Source organism: Protopterus annectens, chromosome 6.part0, assembly GCF_019279795.1.
Source record: "Protopterus annectens isolate FY-2018-M chromosome 6.part0, PAN1.0, whole genome shotgun sequence".
NCBI lineage: Eukaryota > Metazoa > Chordata > Ceratodontiformes > Protopteridae > Protopterus > Protopterus annectens.
In genome coordinates, this window is record NC_056737.1 from 1376100957 (window position 1) to 1376121993 (window position 21037).

The following is a 21037-nucleotide window of genomic DNA, read 5'->3' on the forward strand; positions in this document are numbered from 1 at the left end:
ACACTACAGTTATGTGGTACATAAACAAGCAGGGGGGAACCCACTCCTACCCTCTCTGCAGACTAGCCATGGCTCTGTGGAGCATAGCCTTGAGCTTACCAATTGCACCTACAAGCTCAATTCCTGCCAGGCAAACTAGATTCACTGGCAGACGACCTAAGCAGAAATCTCATGGACCCATACGAATGGAAACTAGAACCCGAAATATTCAACCTATTGAGGAACAAATGGGGGACCCCAGAGGTAGACCTGTTTGCCTCTCCTTAGAACTACAAATTGAACAAATTCTGCACCATAACTTCCCACAGTCAAGCTTGGAAAGTGGATGCCCTGTCCTTTACCTGGGAAAGCCTCTTGGTTTATGCCTTTCCCCCTCTGACTCTCCTCTCGAAAGTTCTACTAAAGATCAAACAGGACAAGCCAAGAACAATACTGATTGCAACAGACTGGCCATGCCAGCAGTGGTACCCCCTTTTGTGCAGTCTGACACTGCTACTACCATGGCACCTGCTTCAGCCACCTTCACTGCTGTTCCAGCAGAAGGGCCAGATTCTGCACCCTCAGCTTCAAACCTTGAACCTTGCAGCCTGGCTAATTCCATGAGCTCTCCTCTAGCATTCCTCGGTAAGCAGGTGCAGGGTGTCATTCCGGAGGCAAGGAGGCCTAGTACCAGAAAATCCTGTGCTGAAAAGTGGAAGTGATACTGCTCCTGGAGCCAGGCTCAGGGATGGCCACAACGGTGCCCAGCTTACCTCATATTCTAGAGTACTTAACAGCGATGCTCCACAAGGGCCTATCCCTCTCGTCTGTTAAGATTCATGCGTCTGCCATTTCAGCACATTATAATACTAATACTTAGAAGGGCCAAAAATTTAAGACCCCCTAGGAGAGCTCCCACTCCAGTCTGGGACCTTAACTTTGTATTGGAAAAGCTCACCCCCCCCCCCCTTTGAGCCAGCTGCAACAGTAGAGTTGAAATTCCTTTCTTGGAAAACAGCCTTACTTCTAGCCATCACTTCAGCAAGAAGAGTGTCGGAATTACAGGCTCTCATGGCAGTGGAACCCTTCATTATCTTCCATACAAACAGGGTTACCCTCAGGACTAATACTTCTTTAAGCCCAAGGTGGTGTCTAGTGTGGCCCGAAACCAGTCCATTCATTTGCCTACTTTTTTCCCTAATCCACAAAACAAAGGTGAATGGATACTGCACTCTCTGGACGTGCACAGACAACTTAGATTCTATTTGGACAGAACTAAGCCTCTCAGAAAATTTGACCAGCTTCTAGTTGACTTTGCTGCAGGGGCAGAGGGGAAGGCCATTTCAAAGCAAACCATTTCCAAATGGATAGCCCATTGCATTCACTTCTGCTACAAGCACCATGGAAAACTTGTCCCACTGGGGATAAGATCACATTCCACCAGGCAATAAGAGGGCTGGAAACACAGCTTTATTACTCCACAAATGGTAAAAAAGATATAAAATCCCGGTAATGGTAAGCGCTTTCGGCAGGTTCAAATAACCCGCCTTCTTCAGACAACCACAAGATTGTGAAAAAGTTAACTTATACTACAATATAAAAACATTAAACCTATCAAATTCGAGTGCATTATTACATTACAGAAAAGCCATGACAACCTTAAAACGGCAACTCTGCAGATGGAAAACTGGTAAACCATATAAGTATATGCGCATACATAAGTAAATAAAAATGTCATTGAAAAGAGTTGCTTAATCAATTAGTTAAAGACACAGATGTATCTTATATGAATTCGATAAAATACTTATCAAATAATTATTAAAATACACAAATTGTGTTACTACAATAAAGACAGAAGTACTACTAGTTTAAACTAGTAATACTAGTTTAAAATGTTTCATTGCAAATGACTTTCCTCACGAATAAGTCGTTAACTTTGAGGGTCTTATAGATAAGGTTTATTATATACCTTTATTGTCTTTAGTTTTAGCAGTATATTTTATTTAGTATTTGATTTTGCCCCCTTTTTTGAGATCGATAATTCCATATCCGGTGAAAAACTTTTTTTGATTTATACATGATTCATACTGGCATTTACAACTTTAAACTTCGGTTTTTAGTTGCTAATATTTAATAAATTCTACAGTAATCTATTAAACACAGTTGAACTACAAGGAATATCACATGGGTTAATAGGTGTAACCTTACCAGTGTCTTTAGGTTCCGCTATGTTGGAAGTTTCTAACAGCGGACCTACTTCTGTCTTTATTGTAGTAACACAATTTGTGTATTTTAATAATTATTTGATAAGTATTTTATCGAATTCATATAAGATACATCTGTGTCTTTAACTAATTGATTAAGCAACTCTTTTCAATGACATTTTTATTTACTTATGTATGCGCATATACTTATATGGTTTACCAGTTTTCCATCTGCAGAGTTGCCGTTTTAAGGTTGTCATGGCTTTTCTGTAATGTAATAATGCACTCGAATTTGATAGGTTTAATGTTTTTAATATTGTAGTATAAGTTAACTTTTTCACAATCTTGTGGTTGTCTGAAGAAGGCGGGTTATTTGAACCTGCCGAAAGCGCTTACCATTACCGGGATTTTATATCTTTTTTACCATTTGTGGAGTAATAAAGCTGTGTTTCCAGCCCTCTTATTGCGTGCAGTCCGTTCCTTCAATAATTTTCAGTTTTTCCTTGTTTGGTTTTATCACATTCCACCAGGGCTGCATCTACCTCTACAGCATTTCTCAGTGGAGTGCCTACCAGGGACATCCTGGAAGCTGCTACCTGGAGCTCAGTACATACCTTCACCATGCATTCCCACCTTCTTATCTTTTCCATATCCAGAGCTGGATTTGCCACAGCAGTCTTGCAGGGCTTAATAGCTGGCCCTAATGCTCTTTAACTACCTCCTCCCTTCCTTAGCTTTGGGAATCAACCCAAATGTGATGACTGCAACCGTGAAACACTAAGAACATAGTACAGTTGTGTACACTTACCATAAATGTAGATGTCCGAGTGTATTCACTGTTGCAGTCCGGGTTACCCTCCCTCCAGCCCCCTGACTTCTCTTGCCTCTGCCTTTCCTTCTTGTTTGGTATAGAGATATTATTTCTTGTGTATTTGCTTTTTGATAGGGCTGTACCATCCCATATAATTGCTTCCTATTGTGGGGGCACCTGACATCTGGGACAAGATAAACTGCGTCGGCTGCATGTTGTATACCCCTGACGACCTGACGTCATGGAAGAAGCGACAGCATCCGACGCAGAAATCCGAAGACTCTGGTATTCAGGCTGGCTGAGGGATACCTGCAGGCATATAACCCAAATGTGATGACTGCAACAGTGAATACACTCGAACATCTACATTTATGGGAACTGTACACAACTGCACTTTCTTTGTCACACTCTCTCCTTTTTTTAAGGTACCAAGACTTTGTTCTACCATGTATGTAAACTTTAAAGGTGTCCTATTGTATAGTATTAGTCACTTCACCATTATCATTTGTTTCCATAAACATGTCTATTTCTTTCATTATCCATTCCCTAAAGTCATTTAACTGAGTTATGTAAGCAGGAATTCTCTGTAGAAATCTTAACATCATCTGTATGTGTACTTAATGTAAAGTGTATAGCATTATGGTCTGAAAGTAGACAAGTCATTATAGATCTTCTTCTTCTTTCAGCTTTTCCAGGTTAGGGGTCGCCACAGCAGATCACCTGTCCTTTCATGATTGGCAGTGGAGTTTTACGGTGTCGAGTTGCCAGCCCAGCGCCCAACCTTCCATGGAAGGCGCACACACACACGCACTCACACCTAGGGCCAATTTAGAGTATCCAAGCCACCTACAGTATGTCTTTGGGATGTGAGAGGAAACCGGAGCACCTGGATGAAACCCACGCGACCACAGGGAGAACATGCAGAGTCCACACAGAAGACACCCCAGCCGAGGATTAAACTGGAGAACCTCTTGCTGTGAGGTGGCAAGCTAACCGCTGCACCACTGCGGCCACCCAGACAAGTCATTATAGATGTGTCACTTATTTTAGAGTATATATTATTTGATACAAAGACCTTATCAGTGTTTGTGTACCAAACCAATATGAATAGTCAATATATAGTGAGGAATAATGTTCTCTTAGACCCATGTATATCTTTCAGGTTCATCTGGTTTGTAAAGTCATTTAACTTATTGGTTTGAGATGTTAGTTTTATTTTACCATTTTTATGAGTATCATTGCCTTATAATAGGCAGTTAAAATCACCTGTTGCTATAATTTCCTCTCTTGCATTTAAAGTAATCAGGTCCAGCTATTTGTCAGCATATTTAGTACTCATTCCTGGTTTCCAGTATGTATTAATCAAACTATAATTTTTCCTATTGATTTCCAAAATAACCATGCTTAACATCCCATCTTTATCTGAAATTGTATCTATAATTCTTGGCATAGTGTATTTTTCCATAGAATGAGTGCCCCTTCTCTTAGTCTTAAAACATGAATCAGCCAGAATTGCCATTGAATGAGTATTTTTATAAATCTTTTTTTAATAGATAGGTTTCCTGTAAAAAGATGATCTGGGCTTTATGCATTTTGATATATTTAAGCAAACCAGCTCTTTTGACATTATTGTTCAAACCATTAATATTTAATGATAAACATTTATAAGCCATTGACTATAATGTGTATGTTATTACTAACTGAAAGACCTTTTATTCCGTGTTGACTTGAAATCTACTGAAAACTTACTTATGGATGCATAACAATGTATTAAGCATTACTTTCAAAAACTCAAAACATAAAGTTTCCGGTTTAGATAAAACTTAACTAAACCATCCATCCACCACCTCTCCAATACCAAACAACACAAATTATCCATCTCTGCTTAGAATATAGTATAAAAAAAAAGAAAAGCATTATGTAAGCAACTAAAGAAATCTGAATCCATGAAATATACATTAGAATGAGTGTCCAGTATATCTGAAGCTATATGAAAGTGTCACATATGATAATAGCACCTCTAATACATAGATATGCCAGAAATACACATCAGATCAAAGTATGTATAAACATTAGAAGCTGAAGGTTAAGAAGATTGTCGTTATTTCCAAGACTTTTCAAGAAACATCAGATATTTTAACCATTTTTGTCAGTCATCTGTCTAACATTGTTCATGTAAGGATCTGTTGAATATATATATATATATATATATATATATATATACACACACACACACACACGGATCTACTACCTTTGATAGCACAAAGTTGCTCACTTTGCAACAGCTTCTGCCCACACTGGGCAAGAATGCTTGGCTGGGGACTTTAGACTTAAGAGGCATACCTGCATGTCCCAGTAAGACAGTCGTGCAGAAGAAACCTCAGATTCAAGGCTGGCTTAATGCATTACCAATTCTCTACACTGCCCTTTGGCTTATCTACTGCGCCCAGGTTCTTTACAAAGTGCCTGGCACCAGTAATTGCATTTTGCAGACAAAGAAGTATTCAAATATAGCCTTACTTTGACGACTGTCTCATTCAAGCAGAGAACAAGGACACTCTTCTACGACACCTGGCATTTGTGAAAAGGCTTCCAGCATGCCTAGGGTACACAATAAATGAAAAGAAATCACAACTGGTACCCTCTCAAAAGATAACATTCCTGGGTGCAAGCTTGCATACAACTGCCCAGATGGCTTATCTCACGCCAGACAAACAAAGGCAACTGACTACTTACTTCAAACTGATGGCAACAAAAACCCAGTCTTCTGCAAGACAAATTCTGCAGGCTCTGGACTTCATGGTATACTGCATCCTACTAATTCCATATGCAAGACTGCATATGAGGAAACTTCAGTGGTACCTAAAAAGTTTATGGAGTCAACATTCACACAGTCTGGAAACAATGATTCCTCTCATCCCCTGCCTGCAACAGGAGTTTCTATAGTGGGCAAAGGACTGTCACCAAAACATGGGACGGCCCTTCACTCTACCCCCTGCCAGCCAAACCTTAACAACAGCATCAGATTATGCCTGGGGGCCCACATGGCAGGAAGATGCATTCAGGGCATATGGCCACCAAATCAAATGCATCTACATATCAACCAGAAAGAGATGCTAGCTGTTCAAAATGCCTTAATAGCCTTCAAGGACTTACTTCATCCAGGACAGCTACTGATAAAGACGGACAAACACCACAGTCATGTGGTATATAAACAAGCAAGGGGGCGCACACTCATACCCCCTTTGCAGATTAGCCATGGCACTGTGGGACACAGTTTTGACCTACCAAATATATCTTCAAGCTCACTTCCTTCCAGGAAAACAGAATACTCTGGCAGACGATTTAAGCAGAAACCTGATGGATCCTCATGAGTGGAAACTAAATCCAGATTTAGTATGATAACAAAGAAATTGGGGAGCCCAGACATAGATCTATTTGCCTCTTCTCAAAATTTTCAATTGAACAGATTCTGCACAAGGACTTATCACAGCCAAGCATGGAAAATGGACGCCCTATCCTTCAGTTGGAAAAATCTATCGGTTTACGCCTTTCCTCCTCTGCCTCTTCTACCCAAGGTCCTCCTAAAAGTCAAACAAGAGAAGCCAAAGATATTAATTGCCCCAGACTGGCCCTGCCAATACTGGTACCCAATCCTAAGGAACTTGTCTCAATACCCAGCTTGGACCTTGCCTCAAAGACCACAACTACTGTCCCAGCAAAACAGTCGGATCCTGCACAATCAACTACAGACTCTGAACCTGGCAGCATGGCTAATCATGTAATCATACGAACGACACCAAACAGTAAAGCTGTGATGGATGTCATTTTGTAAGCCAAAAGGTCTAGTACTAGAAAATCTTATGCTGACAAATGGAAGAGATTCTGTGCTTGGAATCAAGCACAAGGAACAGATACAGTAGAACCACATATTCCTCAGATATTACAATACTTAACTGAGATGCTTGACAAAGGCCTATCTTTCTCATCAATCAAAATCCATGCCTTTGCCATTTTGGCTCATTACAATACAGAGCCACCTATCTTTTCTCATCCTTTACTAAAGCAGTATCTTAGAGGAGCCAAAAACTTAAGACCTCCTAGAAGATCACCATTACCTGCATGGGACCTCAATTTTGTGTTGTAAAAACTCGCCCTGCCTCCATTTGAACCAGCCGCTACTGCTGATATAAAGTTCTTATCATGGAAGACAGCTCTGCTACTAGCAATTACTTCAGCAAGAAGAGTTTCAGAGCTACAGGCCCTCATGGCTGTAGAGCCTTTTATCATATTTTACCCAGACAGGGTGTCTCTGAGGACAAATCCTACTTTTATGCCTAAGATGGTTCCCATTATGGCTCTTAATCAAACTATTTATCTGCCAACTTTTTATCCAAATCCGCAGAACAAAGGGGAGAGAATTCTGCATTCCTTGGACGTACACAGACAACTAAGATTCTGTTTGAGCAGGACAAAAGCTCTAAGAAAACATGAGCAATTACTAATGTCATATGCTGTAGGATCAGAGGGAAAGGCTATCTCAAAGCAGACAGTTTCAATGTGGATAAGCCACTGCATCCGTTTCTGCTACGTACACCATGGTAAACCTTTGCCCAAGGGCATTAGGTCTCATTTCACCAGAGCTGCAGCAACTTCGGCAGCCGTTATCAGAGTACCACCAACCAAAGACATTCTAGAGGCTGCTACTTGGAGTTCTGTTCACACCTTTACAAAATATTACCATTTGCCTCTCTACTCTAAGTCCAGGGCAGGCTTTGCCACTGCAGTTCTGCAGGGCTTTATAGCCACACCTAATGCTGTTTAGCTCCAGCCTCCCAACCATAGCTTTGGGATTCTACCCAAATGTAATGACTGCAGCAGTGAAACACAAAGAACATAGTACAGTTGTGTACACTTACCATAAATGTCGATGTTCGAGTGTATTCACTGTTCAGTCAAGGTTACCCTCCCGCCATCCCCCTGTCATTCTGCTGTTTATCTTTCCTTCTCTATCTTCTACAACCTATGTGGTGTATTTGCTTGTAGAAGAAGGTAAAGTTTATATGGATGCATGTGTATAGATTTTATATATATATAATATTGCTACCTTTTTGGGGGCACCTGACATCGGGAGCAAGAAAAACTAAAGAAAATGGCGTCGGCTGCATGTTTTATACCCCTGACGTCATGGAAGAGGAGACAGCAACCAACACAGGCCCAAGACTTTGGAATTCAGGCCGACTGAGGGCAACCTGCCAGCAGATTACCCAAATGTAATGACTGCAACAGTGAATGCACTCTAACATCTACATTTATGGTAAGTGTACACAGCTGTACTATCTCAGTGTATTGAACAAGTTTGTGAGAGTACAAAAATTCCGGATGGTCACTATACAGTCTATTCTCCCACTTTTGGAAAAAGACGATTGGATGTGCTTTATAGATTTTCAAGATGCGTACTACCACATAAAGTTGGACAGGCTATCAAGAAGATTTTTGCACTTACGTGCGGGAGCCAGTCACTATCAGTTCAGAGTACTGCCCTTCGGACTCTGTACAGCCCCCAGAGTGTTCACAAAGTGCATGGCAGTTGTCACAGCTCACTTGCGACTTCAAGGATTCCAGGTGTTTCCATACCTAGACGACTGGCTCATTTCCGCCCCCCACCAGACATCTACTGAAAAAAGTCCTGGCATACTCTCCCCGCTGCTCAAAGGCTAGGCATAACCATAACCTGGCAGAAATCCAATCTCACCCCATCTCAGTCGACAGAATTCATAGGGGTTATCTTGGACACAAAAAACTGCAGAGCTGCTATTCCAGAGCACAGAATTTTAAGGATAAAGCAACAACTAATTCCAATCCTTTCAAAGGAAAAATCCACAGCTCACTCAGTTCTACAGCTGTTGGGTTCCATGGCAGTCCCCATCACCATTGTTCCCCTGGCCAGGTTTCACATGAGGCTTCTACAGTGGCTACTGCTCACCCAGTGGTATCCTTTTCAGCATCCTCTTTCAGCCATGATTCGAGTAACCCACAGGTGCAAACACAATTTAAATTGGTGGATGACACACAATCTCTCACAATGGTCTCGCCCCTTTCCCCCCAGCAACCCAAGGCCACAGTGACCGTGGATGCCTCCCTGATGGGGTGGGGGGGGCTATGTCAGGGGCAGATAGTCCAAGGCACTTGGTCCCAACTGGAGGCCCATCTGCATATAAATGTTCATGAGCTGAGGGCGGTGCTTCTGGGGTTGCAAGCATTCCATCCCCTGCTGCCGTCTGGGACAATTGCGATTCAATCAGACAACATGGCAGTGGTCTTGTACATCAAAAAGCAAGGTGGAACCAAATCTTACCCTCTTTGTCAAGAGGCCATGAGGATATGGCAATGGGCGATGGCTACCAACAGTTTTCTTCTAGCAACGCACATTCCCGGGAGTTCCAACGTGATAGCAGACAGACTCAGCAGGTGCATTCTGCAACCTCACGAGTGGTCCCTGAATCCCTTGATAGCGGCGGAGATCTTCCACCGCTGGGGCCGTCCTTGCTGCGACCTCTTTGCATCCCCGACCAACTACAAATGCAGCAACTACTTAGCTCTGATTCCCCCTCCGAGACAGTCACCCAGGGACGCTCTAGTCCATGATTGGCCCTCGGGTCTTCTCTATGCATTTCCACCCTTTCCTCTCATTCCCCAGTTTCTGAAGAAAGCCCGGTGGTTGAAGAGCAAGGTAATCCTCACAGCACGATATTGGCCATGACAGATTTGGTTCCCATTCCTTTGGCCTCCCCTACTAGATCAAGATTGGATTCTCCATCCAGTCCTGGAGTTGATCTCACACCCACAGAACCTGATTCACCCCAACCTGAACAGCCTGAAGCTAACTGCTTGGCTACTCCAATTCCCTTGATTGCCAGGCAAAATGATCTTTCTTTACCAGTATGTGATATTCACATTGCTTCTCATAAGTCTTCCACTCGAATTACTTATCTGAGCATTTGGAAAAGATTTACCTGTTGGCTGAAAGATAAACAAGTAGACCCCTTTTCAGCACCAGTGTCAATAATACTAGACTATCTGGCCGACCTGTTTCAATCCGGTCCATCGGCCTCTACCATTAGAGTTCATTTAGCTGCAATTTGTAATTTTCATGAGGGTGGCCAAGATTCTTCTCTTATGTCCCATAAATTGTGCAAGACCTTCATAAAAGGAGTAAACCATCTCAAGCCACCTTTTAGAGAACCTATTCAACCATGGGATTTATCATTACTTCTGCAGGCTCTGACAATGGCACCTTTTGAACCAGCCTGTTCTTGCGACCTCTGGTATTTGTCATGGAAAACCTTGTTTTTGGTCACTATTACTTCTGCCAGATGTATTTCTGAACTTCAAGCTTTATGTATCAAGACTTCATACTTGATTTTTCAGAGAGATAGAGTGCCTCTGAGAACTAATCTGTCATTTCTGCCTAAAGTGATCTCTGAAATGTCCATTAATCAAGCCAGTGAATTGCCAGTTTTCTTTCCCAACCATTCAAACAGAGGAGAGTATTGCCTACATACCCTAGATATACACAGGCAAATCTGTTTTTACTTAAATAGGACTAAACCCTTTCGTAAATCTGGCCAGTTATTTTTGGCCTTTTCTGCATCTAGATTAGGATCAGCTGTTGCTAAGGTCACATTAGCTAGATGGTTGAAGGACTGTGTGACCTTTATTTACACACAACGTAATATCTCGTTGCCTACTACCATGAAAGCTCATTCAACAAGGTCGGTGGCAACTTCTGCTGCCTTCCATGCCAGAGCTTCTTTACATGACATCTGCAACTTGGGCTATGCCTCATACCTTAATCAATCATTACAATTTGGATTTGGCCTCCAGAGGAAGAGCATCTTTCGGTTCTATGGTGCTCAGGAATGTCCTTCCATGAGAGCCTCCTAGGAATAGAGGTAGCTGGGGACTCTGTCCCATGCGTAAGGAATGAACGAGGATTAACAATATCAGATAAAGAAGTTATGTCTTACCATAATGTTCCATCTGTATTGTTGATCCTCGTTCAGTCATTACGACCCTCCCTCCTTCCCCCTCCTGTGGTTTCTAGTGGATCTCACTGTCCAGTTCTCTTAGGTTATTTGACCAGAGGTAGCCTCTACCTTCAACTTGCAAACTCAATCTGAGGTAACAGGGAGAGGGGAGTTGTGGGTAAGAGTTTAGCTTGAGAGTTTGAAGCTGATGCGAGCTTGGAAAATGGCCGGCTCAGTTCCGAGCTCGGAACCGATACCCATGTAATGACTGAACGAGGATCAACAATACAGATGGAACGTTATGGTAAGAAATAACTTTTTTTCGATCAAATGTGCTGTTGATCAAAAGTAGTAGATCCGTATAAATATATATATATATATATATATATATATATATATATAACGCATTACAATATAACTATTCGATTTTGCAATTATGCACATATTACTTGTATCTATTAATATCTATGTTGACGTCTTTCATCAGGAAGGGGGAGAGAGAGAAAAAAAACGGGGCCTCACAACCCTCTGTTTAGTTACTAAAGGTTTAGTTATATAACACAAGTCTGATGTTAGTATGTATAATGAGTTTTCTAATGCAGCTTCTAGTTCACTTGATGTCATTTTGTTACTAGTAGTGTCCCTGAATCTGCAGAATGTATGCATCTATAAGAGAACATAGGCATTTTCAAAGGAGTTAAAGCACTTTTATCAGAACTAATTCTTTATCATTTAAAATATCTAGTGAAGGATAACAGAATTTCAAAAGAAAAGAATTCTAAGTACAACCATTTCACAAGTTCAAAAGGTCAAATGATGTCATCACCGTTGTTTCCTCAAGCTGCAGCTTCATAAACTTGTTAAAAAGTATCTAAATAGGCTCATGCACAACAGAAGTTGTCTCTAGTGAAGAAAAACGCATTTTCGGTGGGAAATTCAGATCTTGAAGCTTTTAGGGTTTACAGAAAGCAAAAAAAAAAAAAAAACACTCAAGCTGCCTTGTCAGTGCATGTCATGAATCTCTACAATGAGAACAGTCACAGAAACCACCAGTTTCCTCACAATACATCACCATCATGAAAAAATGAACCCTTTCATATAAAAGCAGCTATTTAGAAGTAACAACAGCTGCCTCAAATCAGAAATCATATTATAACATTTCAGTCATTTACCCACCAGTTAATCAGGCCAGAGAGAGAGAAAAAATGGAACCTAATGTATATGTATATATGTGTGTGTATATATATATATATATATATATATATATATATGTGTGTGTGTGTGTGTGTGTAAAACTTGTATTTAGCAATCTTTAAAACACCATAACACCATTAATGTACTGTATTAATGTTTAAATGTATCTAAACAGAGTCTAAAATATCTACTTAAAAACACTATTCATATGCACCTTGTTTACCCCACCACTGACCCACTAGAAAAAATGCACTTTGATATTAAGCCAAATTTACTGTTATTGGAGAATTAGATGACATACATCATTTATAGTTATTTAAAAGACAAAAAAGTATGTAAAGTACTTATAATGTGGAAAAGAGAGAAAAGGAACATTGGTAACAAAAAAAGAATAAGACGAAAGAAAAGAGAGGATGTTATTTAAATACTTAGTACTATATGTAATTAGAAGTAGTAGACATTAGAAAGGAAAAGAGAAAGTTAATAAAAATTATTCTCATTACCTTACAGCATAGAGACTTCCCAGAATCAAAAATGTATTATGATTCATAAAACAAAGCATTTAAAATTAGAAGGAATTTATTCATTTGTACTTTCGTTTCTTAGTTTTGTTTGCTCCTTCCTTCACAGACCATCCATTTTTGTTGCCTGTTTCTTCAAACTCTGGGATGATCATTCCATTTCTTCTATGACCAACAATCTTTTCTTTTGGATAAATTCTAGTGCTTCTTGTAGGGAATCAAAGATCTTCACTCCTTCTGGCAAGGTGATTTTTATTCTTGCAGGAAAAAGAATTTGAGCTTTAATATTGGCTTTTTCAAGGGCTTAATTAGAGGAACACACTCCTTTCTTCTGGATATGACTGTAGAGGTGTAGACTTTGCCAAAGCAAATAACTTTTTCGCCCATCTTGATGGGGAAATTAATCCAAGCTGATTTCAGCACTAAGTTCTTGTCTTGCAAGGAAAGAAATCTAACTATTATAGACCTAGGGTTAGATGAACTCAGAGATTAAACTGGATTTGCCAAGAACCAATAAGCCCTCTCAATTCCAAAAGAGAGGGATTCAGACATGTTTAGTGCTGATGAAAACCACTTATTGAGGAATTGAATCATGTTAGCACCCTCTTCTTTCTCAGGAATTCCATATATTCTTATGTTATTCCTCCTTGATTTACTTTCAAGGTCTTCCAGTTTCTCATTCAGCCTTGTGTTTTGTTTCAGAAGCAATTCATTGTGATATTCATTTTCTGTCACTGTGGTATCTAGGTCAGTTACAGTTTTCTGTAAGGCAAGAATCTGTTCAGATTGTTGTTTTTTACTATTCCATTTAGAAGTTCCAGTTGTTTACTGCATTCTTGTTTGATAATATCCATTTTGTTTTCGAATTTGTCCATTTTTAGTGACAGTTCTTGGATGTTTGTTATTATAAGATGCAGTTCTTTCCTCATTGCACTGTCCTGGTGTGGGTTCTTCGAGTTGCACATCTTGAGATCTCTAGTAGAAAACTTCTTGACAGGAGTACTTAAAAAAAATCTCTTTACTAGGTATTAATTTGTAGAAAATAATAGAGTCTATGTTAATCTAACTTTTAGTATACTTTTAGTTAGATTTTTCTAAAAATTAAAGTATATTTCCTGTCAGGATATTAAAATCTAAACAGAGTTATGGATTTCTGCTGCTGTTAGACTGGCATCTTTTTTCTTACCTTCATAAGAAGTCAATAACTGATCAACCACCACAAGTCATTTCTAGGCAGGGTCAATGCACTCTCAACTAGGATCTTGGCTTCATCAGTGCCATTTTGGAAAGTTGGATTCTAGAAGTATTCTAGAAGCAGCAACGTGGACCTCTGTACTTAATTTTGTGAAGCACTACAAATTAGGTTCCTTTTCCATGTCTGGAGTAGGCTTTGTTAGGGCTATTCTTCAGGGACTACTGGAATCTTATCCTTCCTCTTCCCAGTCGTCATAAGCTGTGGTAGTCTACCCATATAGCTAAGGCTAATGCAGCAGTGATCAAATGCTGAACACTGCACAGTTGTGTAAACTTTCCAAAACACTACATGTTTGATCACTGCTGCAGTTAGCACACCCTACTTCCATCTCCCTTGTATATATTTTTATCATTTTTGTAGATAGGCTGAGTAATTTGATTTGTTTTCCTACTTGGCATTTTCTCCTTTTAGGGCTCTATCTTCCTGCTCTCTGTTGACATGAAAGCTCTGAAGGGCTTGGCGCCCAAACTGTTGGTTTTCTTCAGCTCTGCTCGAGCTGATAACCGTTTGGGAACTTGGAAGGTGCCTTTATGATTTGGAAGCAAGCCATCTGTTTTATCCTCTACAGGATAATCCATGTAGCTAAGGCTAATACAGCAATTATCTTTGGAGCATTTACTGTTATGAAAAGTTTACTTAAACAGCTGTACTTTCTCTGTAATCATTTGCTCTTTGGAGATGCATCGTCCATGTTAAAAGAGTTGACTAGATTGTACCTTTTATTTTGTTGTTAAGGGGAGGTGGTAACTTCTTCCATTAGTTCCAGTTGTAAGGGGACCTATTGCCCTCCTTAATCCCCAAAAGCACTATATTTGTGGGGGTTTTTTTATTAAGACAGACTGTAAAGAGAGTGGTTAAGGGGGGCAATTCCTTCATACAAATGCAATTATCCAAAAAGCCTACCAGAATCTCTCCAGAAATTATGGTGGCTACTGGCTACATGGCATTCCGGGGGGGGGGGGTGGAGCTCTTACTGTGACCTTGACAACCAGAGACTGACTATTGTCTCAGGTGCTGGAGGAGCTGGGGAGGCAAAAGTTGGAAGGTGCAGCTTCATCAACTTGCCCACTCCAGGACAGAGTGGGTTTCTGTCCTTGATAAAGACACATCCCCGGTGATGGGTATGTGACATAACTGTATGACAGGTTGTCAGTAAAATTATGGCATCTGAGGAGTGCCTGAGCAAGCTGGCATTGAGTGTGGTGATGTTCATGACTTAGCTCTTTCCAGGTAGAGCATGCTGGAAATCTTGCTTGGCATGCAGGATCAGTGTATAAGATGCTGTGGGCTGCTCTGCTTCAGATCCCTTGCCTGACCCACCATTGATATGGTCCCAGCCTCAGGAGATAGTATCAGAGATGCTTAAGGATCAGTGATGCTGCTGGGTTGGGGCATGCAAAGGATGTGCATATGTTATAGTTGTAACAGCTGTCAATTCATTATCACTGTAACATTGTTGAGAGGTGTGCAGTGTCCTTGTTTAACTTTGAATGATGACCATGGTGCCCAGCTGTTTGTTCACTTTCCTGTGGTTTCTTAGGATGCTGGGAGTTTTCAGAAATAACTGAGTTAATGGTGAACTGTCACTTGATGGTCATAGAGGAGATCGTGTCCCAAAAATATTAAAAAAAAAAATTCCAACTGCTTTGTTATAGGTATCGGGTGACTAAACCACCAATTGGAAAATGCCATAATCATAGCCCACTCCACTAGTTAATTGGCTGCTACCAGTGCATTTTGTATGAATGTCACTATTGCACACATCTTTGCTGGGGGATGATAGCGGGACAATAGAAGGTTTCAGTTAACACAGAACAATACTTATGTGGGGTGCTGTGCCCCCACACCCCCTGCTAATTATATATATATATATATATATATATATATATATATATATATATATATATATATATACCAACTCTGAGGTTGCACTAACTTGGGAAAAGGGCATGTTCTGTTAAAGATAAGTTACCAGTTAGCTAGTAGTAGATTGTGGTCCCTTTACATTCGCCAACTATGGCCATTCGATGACTGTATTTTCAATGACATCCCTGTTCGTTGACTAACAGTGTACAGCTGTTCGATGTAATATGTTTTCGATCAGTGAACATAGACCCATCTCAGCCATGACTCTTGGAGTCAGGCTTTTACTTTTCTCTTTCAGAGCTTGGCCTTGTAATTATAGCCTTTGGGTTGTCCTGACCCTGGCAGTTACTGCTTGAGGTTTAGTACAGCCATAAGATCCATCATTGGGGGTCCTTGATATAAGCTATAACAAGTATGTGCAGTGGTGCAGCGGTTAGAATTGTCACCTCACAGCAAGAGGTTTTCCGGTTCATTTCTCGGCTGGGGTGCCTTTAGTATGAAGTCTGCTTGTCCTCCCTGCATTCGTGTGAGTTTCCTCCAGATGCTCCAGTTTCCTTCCACCTTCCAAAAGACATGCATCTGGATCATTTTTCCCCGGGACTCTGCTGAACAAATGCTCTGTCCCAGTCAGACTTTCCTGATAAACAAATGGTAAATAAATAAAATAAAGTACCAAATATAATACAATCTCACTTTATCAGCTGAAGTATGTGAGGACTGTCCTTGGTGGGTCACAAGTGCCATGCTGATGCCCCTTTCTGGGTGAGCATCCAGTCCACACATTCTTTGCTTTTGGTGTTTCCTGTAAGTTAGACAAGGATGTACCTGTGTGTTATTTATTAGTTTCACACACTTTTTAAGTAATTTCTTGCCCTGTTTTAAATCAACTGCTGAAGTATGAATGTATTTTATTTCCTTCTGCTCACGTCAGGTGTAGGTTTCTGGCATATTCATGTAGTCTCTCACTGAACTGATGATCTGGACATTCTAGCCCAGATTATCTCAGTAACACACTGGAGTTCACCTGGAGTGGCTCTGGATAGTTTAATTCCACCTTCAGAATGACCTGCCTTTTCATATTCTTGTCCTGACTCCAAGTGACAGTGTAGATGCCTGGAATCATGGTTGCAGGGAGTGGCACATATGCAGAATAGTTCAGAGCATTTAGTCTTTTGTTAATCCTTGGATGCACATATTTCTCCTTGAACTACTTTTCAGTTGCTGTGCATTATACTGTTTTCAGAACTGCATTAAGGTAATCCTTATCTAATACAGGGAGTCCACGGTGGATGTACAGTTGTGAAATCCTTTTTTGCTGTCTCCATCTTTTTTTTTCCTCTGCTGCTGTAGTCAGGATTATGCACAGTAAACTGTCACACAGTGGATCAAGGGAGCATGGCTAGCCCTTTGCTTGTCACTTCCTTTATGGCTTATTCATAGTTTGGATCTTGATGCTAGCAGTCATGGAAATGTTTCTGTGTTCATTGTCTGGAATGTACAAGCAATCAGTGTTCTTCATCTGAAAAGTGAAGAGCTAAGACTCACACTGGTAGTAGCAATATATTGTAATAACGACATTTACTGTCTGAGTGACGAGCTTAACAAAATGCTGCCATAAATGCTCGATGTTAAGTTGTCTATCTCGCCTTCATTCTTGCTGGATGGGTTCGGAGCCGACCTCGGCTCCGACTAGGCCACTCTAAAAGCTCGAGAGTTGGTTCCACCGGCTCGAGGCTCCCCTTATATCCAACAATGCTAGGCGTGAGTTACTCCAGATCTCGTTTGCCGCTACAGCGATCGAGGTGTTGGTTTTCTACCGGCTTCTTGGTAAGTAAACTTTCAGTAAAGTTAGGATACTTAAACCCCTTTATTTTTAATTTTAACTACATTTTCCCTTAGTTTAGTGGAATTCTAACCCTTTTTTCATAAAATCCCGTTTCTTTCCACACAAGAACTTAAAAGTTCTCCCTCGGGCCTTCAGGCCTTTCCCCCATTCCCTAGTGGTGTGTGTGTGTTGCTCTTAATTAAGACTTTTTGTTAGTGGTTTTATTTTTGAGTTTTTAAAAAATAAGATAAAGTGTAATCAGTGTGTCTGACTGAGTGTGTGGTTACACTTTCTTGTTATAGGATGTCTAAAGACACAAAGGTCTCAGGCTTCAAGAAGTGTGATGCGTGCTGTCAGAAAATGTCTCTGACAGACGGTCACACTTCTTGTGTCTACTGCCTGGGGTTTTGCACCTGCAGGACTGCTGTGCTGTATGCCACGGCTTCAGTCCCAGGGTCCTGCAGGAAAGAAAGAACAAATTGATCCTAAGGGGTCTACTTAAGCCTGAGGATTCCCTTTCTGTCTCTGGGAAGCCCTCCAAGGCTTCTAGGTCCTCGGCTCCAGCTACTGAGCCGAGACCTAAGGCTACTAAACCTTCTGCATCGGCTCCGCTGGAGCCGATGAGTCTACAGCTTCTGTGGTTCCTCGGCTCCGGCTGGAGCCGAGGTATTAATCCTTGTCGGCTCCGACCAGACCTTCGGAGCCGACATCTAGGAAGAGGTCTAGGTCACCATCCCCTGGCTCCGCTCATTCGGCTCCAGCATCTCCTCTGCTGTCTGAACGGAGCCATAAATCTCACCTCTAGGTCATCGAGGCTGGCGGATCATGAACTTCAGAGGGTAGTGAGTCGACTTCTTAAGTCCGAGGCACTGGCCCAAATGCTTCAGAGCCCGACTCATCAGTCGATGCCTGCCCCTGTCCATCAATATGTTCCTCCTCCGACTCGCTGAGCTCAGAGCCGGGCGCTGAACCGAGACTGGTAGCGCCGGAGCCGATACCGATGTCTTCGGCTCCGCGTCGGCTCCGATTTCTTCTTCGAAGAATCTCGGCGCCGGACTTCGCCGGCTCGAGGGGTGAGTGGCATCGACCCTTGTCCGACCCGCTCTTCCTCTCGGAGCTTCGCGCTGGTGAGTTCAGCTCCGACATCGGCCTCAGAGCCATCACTGTCGGTGCCGAGGGAGGTTCTCAGCTTCTCGGAGCGGGGACCTCTGGCTTTGCCTGACAGGGGTGCGTTCGAGGTCATGCGGAGTGTGTTAGAGCCTGGCTCTACTCCACAGTCGGCTCCGCCCCTCCCTCTCGGTGCCTCAGGTCAAGTCGACTCACTCCTCATCCCGGACCGCAGAGAGCCAGCTCTCAGGAACCCCTGTGGGATCTCATCCTCTTCGAGGCCTCTCCTGATTTGGCAGAGGAGCCCCCTCGGAAGAGGAAGTGTAAGAGGAAACACATTGACTCACCTGAGTCCATCACATCTGACACAGATTTAGAGGATTCCGAGGGTTCCCCCCGTTCCCCTTCTGAAGATGTCTCTTTTGCAGACATTCTAGAAATCCTCAAACAGAGGGGAAATTGGCCAGCCCTCAACCCTTCGGAGGATGAATCTGTGTACCTTGAGGCGTTTGGCTCTCGTCCTTCCACCTCCTGGGTGTCTCCCTTGACCCCCTCATGCAGGTGGTAGCTAAAAAGGCATGGACGGCTCCTGATTCAGTGGACCCCACTCCCAGGAGACCCTCAAAATTCATAACGGCACCAGCAGACAAACAGTTCTTGACAAAAGGAGTTTCTGTGGATGCTATGGTGGTTGCTGCTGCCACTAAGAAGGAACTAGCTGATCCTTCAGTACCTGTCCATCCACCTAACAAGGAATCTAGGTCCATGGACAGGTACGGAAGCGGATGTTCTCAGCGACATTTGCTATGCTCGCTGAACTACCTGTGCCATTTTACTCGCCTTCAAAGGGACTTGATCAAAGAAGCGAGTGACATGTTGAAGGACCCTACAGCTGCGGGTTTTCAAGATAAGATGAACACTCAGCTGGCTACCCTGAACTGCATAGCCAACTCCTCCATGCGCCTCCTTTCTTATGCGGCTGATGGAGCGAGCAGGGCCGCAGGGACAGGTGTGGCCTTACGAGACATGCCTGGATGCGGCTATGCAATTTTGCGACCCTTCAAAACGCTCTTTCACTAATTCCCGCTCGATGGATCATCTCTTTGGTCCTCAAGTGAAAGAAACCTTGACTAGGTGCGAGACTGATGGCAAGACTCTTTCTGCCGCCTGAGTCCGTTTTCTACTCCTTCTAGGCCTTACCCCAAAGGCCAGAAAAGTGGGAAAATGTGGTTCCGTAAACAATCTCAAGGGACTTCGCCTGACGACAGAGTCGGTTCCGCCAGAGGCAGAGGCGGGAATAACAATGGTAGACGCCGCCTCGAGGCAGGGGCTCCAGAACCAGGGCAATCGAGAAGCCTTCTGATAAGCCCTTTCAGCATCCCTGAGGTGTTGCCCGACTGCCCACCTTCGAGGCAGTCGGGGAAGATTGTCACTGTACCCAGAAGCCTGGCTATCCCTGACTCAAGACAAATGGGTACAGTCCGTCATTTCCGAAGGCTATTCTATTCCCTTTCTTCGCATTCCAAACCAATCAAAAAAATCCCTTCCAGATGTTCCACCCGCTCAAAGGGATCTAGCGGTTTTGGAAATTTCAAAGCTGCTTGCGAAAAGAGCAATTCAGCCAGTTCCAGCAGACCAGCAAGGATCCGGAATCTACTCAAGGTTCTTTTTAGTTCCAAAGAAAACAGGGGACTGGAGACCAATTTTGGATCTCAGCATCTTGAACAGATCAGTCAAGAAAACAAGATTTCGGATGGTCACGCTGCAGTCCATCCTTCCCCTATTGGGAAAGGGAAACTGGATGTGCTCTATAGACCTTCAGGATGCGAACTATCACATAAAAATGAACAGACGCTCCAGAAGATTCCTCCGCTTCAGGCTGGGAACCAGTCATTTTCAATTCAGGGCCCTGCCCTTTGGTCTCACCACTGCCCCGGTGTTTACCAAATGCATGGCAGTGGTAGCTTCTCACCTGAGACGACAAGGATTCCAGGTGTTTCCATATTTGGACGACTGGCTCCTCACAGCTCCCACCAAGCATCTCCTTCTGATGGCCAGGGATTACACTTTTCGCATTTGTCAAAAGTTAGGCATTTCAATAAATTGCGAAAAGTCTGTTTTGTCGCCTTGTCGTACTATTACCTTCATAGGCGCAAATCTAGACACAGTAGACATGTCTGTAGACTAACAGATCAGAGAATAACAGACATACACAAACTGGTCTCACTCCTTTTCAACAACAACA

General features: G+C 42.4%; 1 protein-coding gene across 1 annotated transcript in view; it reads left to right on the forward strand.

The window, feature by feature from the left end:
• Positions 1-21037, forward strand: part of SLC35F5 (solute carrier family 35 member F5) — a 1937586-nt gene that overhangs the window by 1560024 nt on the left and 356525 nt on the right. The window lies entirely within an intron of this gene.